This window comes from Oratosquilla oratoria, chromosome 13 (genome assembly GCF_046742065.1).
Source record: "Oratosquilla oratoria isolate Oo_2021 chromosome 13, ASM4674206v1, whole genome shotgun sequence".
In the NCBI taxonomy this organism is placed as follows: domain Eukaryota; kingdom Metazoa; phylum Arthropoda; class Malacostraca; order Stomatopoda; family Squillidae; genus Oratosquilla; species Oratosquilla oratoria.
This window is the reverse complement of record NC_134789.1, coordinates 38,368,123-38,372,564: the sequence shown is the minus strand read 5'-3', so window position 1 is coordinate 38,372,564 and position 4,442 is coordinate 38,368,123.

The window sequence follows — 4,442 nt, the reverse complement described above, 5'->3', positions numbered from 1 at the left end:
CCCCTCCAGAGATAAACACTTCCGCACCGCGTGGAACTTTTCCTTTTGTCCTAGATGCCGCAAGGGGATTTTATTCGTTTCTGTGGGAACGCCCTCACCCTCGGTATGTCTTCATAGGAATCGGTTTCTTCACAGTCCATACCATCTTTACAACGCCAGCTGTCATGGTTGGTAATTGTCCGGATGAGGCACCCTTGGAAGCTAAAAATCCCAAGAAACCCCAGAACCCTAAACCCCAGAACCCTTCCAGAACCCACCCAGATCCCTTCCAGAACTTTCTCAGAACCCGAAACCCCTCTCCGACAACCCATCCTTCCCAAGAACAACCCCCCACCCCCACCCACCCAACCAACCCACCCACCCGCCCCCCGTCCGCCGAGAGCATCTCAGAACGTTTCCGACTTCGTCAATTCGATTCTCAGAGTCTGGGCACAAGAGGCCAAGAACCCGAACTCGAGTTGGTTCTGCACGGCAACCACCTCTCCCCCCCCCCTCACCACTTCCCTCCACCTTCGCAACCGGTTTCTATGTGACGTACACCGGTTGCCAAACAATGCAACCGGTTGCTGGGACTCCTCAGGGGCGAGTCGACAGAAGAGGGAACCTACAAAACACCACTCCCCTCCTACACCCAAGTCACATTTCCTCGCCAAATTTTGGAAAAACATAGCCATCCAGTATGAGTTTTTGAGCTCAATAAGGACATCAACCCCCCCCCCACATACACACACACCCATGAGAAAAAATATCAACCCCCAACCTTCCTTGGCGCCCTTCATAGCTGTCACCTGGCTACGCCCTGTCACTGTGAAGTCTTTGGATTGATCTAGATTCTAGAGGATTACAATGTTATGGAAAAGGATGATGTGTTTTAGGACACGGTAAGTAGGCAAACAGGCATGTAGGCAGGTAGGCTAACATGCAAGTATACAGGTATGCAGGTCGGTAGATAGGCAGGGAAGCATGCAGGTATGCAGGCAGGTAAGCAGAGGCAGGCAGGCAGGCAGGCAGGCAGGCAGGTAGGCAGACAGGCAGGCCGGTAGGCTACTGCAGCGTCGTGCATTGGACTACAATCCATGCAGGCGGATGCAGCCGGAAGAAGACTGACGATCTTAAAGTCGAATTACCCATAGCCTCAGCCGCAAGCCCCAACCATAACCGGCATTTGGCACGAGGGGGGTTTGAGGGAGGAGGGGGAGGGTGAGAGAGAAAAGGGGGAAGGGAGGGGAAACACTCAACCCACCCAGTGCCAAGGTTTGGAAAAAGAGGAAGGAAAGAAAACCTCTTCTTTTTTTTTCGTGCGCAGGCAAAAGGAAGATTATCATATTGCATTTCTGCTGGAGGTGGGAGGGGGAAGGGGGGGGGCAAGGGGACGGGAGGGGGGAGGGAGGGGGGGCGGAGCCTCTCGGCCTTGCCAACTTACGTACGTACGTGTTAGTCCACGTGAGGGAAGCAAACCACCGTCGCCCGCTACTCCTCCCACCTCCACCACCACCACCACCACCTCCGCCGCCGCGCCAACTCCCCCACCGCTCACACCACCTTCATTCCACCTCCGCCTCTCACCACCCTCCCTCGCCGACGTCTCCGCCATGTTGTTACGTAATGCCTGTCTGCTACTTTAGCTGTTTCCTTCTCCTCTATCTCCTTTAACACGACCATTGCCCCGCTAACGAGTCGCCCCCTCCTGCTAGGACCAACGGATTTGCGATTCTTGTCTACTCGCAGATAAAGCAGCGTCATGTGTGACGTCAGCAAGCGCATGGCGGCAACACTGTGCATGGAGCAAAGCTGTCATGACCTACTGTGGGATGCTGAGTTGCCAAATACCCATTTTCCAACCAGGCGTTTCCTATATTTTCTGTCAGATGCTTCCTTCGATGAACGCTGGGGGTTCGTGAAAAGAGTGGAACAGGCTGCTGGCCGGGTGGTGGGGGCAAGTGGAGAGGTTCGCCTTGCTTAACCAGTGAAATATTAACGATTGAAAACTCGGCGAGGTGTGTCAGTACTACATGGGGAAACTTTTCAAAAGGCAGTGTAGGAACAGACGCCGAGGAGGAGGAGAGGGAGGAGAAATAGGTAAGGAAGGCAAAGGAGAGAGGAGGAAAGACGATGAGAGAAATGAAAGGGGGAAGATGAAATAAAAGTATGTAAGACGAACAGACGAAGGCGATGAAGGAGGGAGTAGATGGAGGAAGATTTAGGTGCTCGGGAAGAGGAAGGGGGATTAGTGGATTGGTGGAGGAGGTGTGGAGGGGAGCGGTTGGGGAGGTTACGGGTGGGGACTGGAAGAGGGGAGGGAGGGAGAAAGGAAGAGCGGGAGAAAGGTTTATTGGCTGATGGAAGGGAGAATAAGGGTGTTGGCGATAGGGTGCGGTGGAAGGAAGGAAGGATGGAAGGATGGAGAGACTAATGACGTAAAAGAGGACACGGAAGGGAGGGATCCAGCCTGAGGAGGCCATGGAGGGGTGGAAGAGGGGAAGATGACAGAAGGAAACGGAAAAAAGAAAAGTAGGAAGGACCTGATGAAAAGAAAAAGTAGTCGGTTCTGAGGGAGGTGTAGGGAAGTGGGAGCCGGTGGATGAGGGAGGGGAGTGATCCCCCGAAAGAAGTGGAAGATCGTGAAAGGAGAACGGCGGAGGTGGAAGGTGCAAGTGAAAAGGAAATGAACTTCGTAGTTATAAGATTTAGTCCAAGAAAGTGCAGGAGAGAGGGAAAAGGAGAGGAATGGAGATGACAGGGGAAGAGAGAAGAGAGAAGGGGAAGAGAGGGGGCGCGTGATATGAACTAGGAAAAGAGGGAGTGGGAAAGGGAGATGGTAATGGAGAGTTCCTGGTATGGGGACTGAAATTAAAATGACAGAGAAGTAAAATTGTGGTAGATGAGGAGTAGAAGGTAGGAGGGGTGGAGAGGTAGTGGATCAAGATGAGACAAGAAAAGGAGGAGGGATTATGTGGGAGGTCCAGGACTTGTGCAAGTAGGAGCATCACGTGACTTGTGAGGAGTTTGGCTTACGCCAGGAGGAGTTTAGCTGCATCCAAATACTTTGGCATTTTGACCTGTGCACCTGGATAGCCAAGGCAAATGGTGGTGATATTCTACTATTACACATAACTCATCTCTGACTATTATTCTATGGTCTTGAAGTAGGTTTGTATATTCTGAGACAGAATAGGAAGAACGGAGAAGGAGAGGAGGAAGAGGATTGCAGGAGGAGGAGGAGGAGGAGGAGGAGAAGGAGAGGCTCCAAGGGCACAGGAGGAAAAATAGTGTACGAGGAAGTCTTTGGTGTCTGAAGACATGACGTCATGGTTCATATTTGCCGTCAAATGATTACATTCATTTGAAAGGGAGATTGGGAGAAAGAGACACGTGTCAGATTATAAACTGAATGGAATCGCCTGGTTTCAACCAGAGAAAGTTATATGAACAATGTCCACTTTGATTAAGGAGGTATGGGTTTTTTTTTTTTTCCGTACACCAACGCCCCCCATGATGGAACCAACGGTGAATTGAGGAAGGATAACGACCATCCCCACCACCACCAGCGCATCCATAGAAGAAAATGTCTAACTCGAAAAAGAAACAAAAAAATCGTGACCTATTCCCATCGCGCGATCTTCCTAGACCTGGGTCGCAGTCCACAGTTTCGAAACAGGCTGCTCCGTCAAGGGAACGGTGGGAGGGCGTGTGTGGGAAGAGGATATAACATAGGGAGTGGCTCGGGTGACAGTTTCTGACGAGCTGCATCCTAAGAGCAGAAAGTGGTTTGGAACGTTAAGAATATTGTGTACATTGTGTACTCTGCTTGTTAGCGCACCGATAAGCGTAAGTGGGCGGTGATTAGGGCAAGGAGGGGAGATGGGAGGAGAGGAGAGGAGAGGAGAGGAGAGGAGATAAAGAGGAGAGAGAAGTGAGGAGAGGTAGAAACGGAAGGGAAGGAAAGAGAAGTGACAGAAAGGGAGGTGAGTAGGGAGGGGGAGATAGGAGGAGAAGGGAGGGGAAAGGAGGGGAGGAGATGTTAGGAGATAAAAATGAGAATGATGAGGAAGGGTAGGAATGGAAGGGGAAGGGAAGAGAGGGGAGGGGGAGGGTGGGGTGGAGATGGGGATTGACAGGAAGGGTAGGGTGGATGAGAAGTGACAGGAGGAGACGGGGGAAGGATAGGAATTCGAGAAGGAATAGGATAGGAGGGGTGGAATGGGGTGGAGGGACGGAAAAGGAGAGGAAAAGATGGGTGAGGGGAAGTAGCCGAAAAAGAGGTAAATGATGGAGGGAAGGGGGGGAGGGGGGAAACGAGAAGGGAGGAGAGGGAATGGAAAAGAGGGGAAATTGCTGGAGGGCAGAGGAGGAAAAGGTAAGGAGAGATAGGGACACGGGATAAGAGAAAAGGAGAGAGAACAACAGGAAGTTAGGAAAGGTTTGATGAAGGGAGAAGAGGG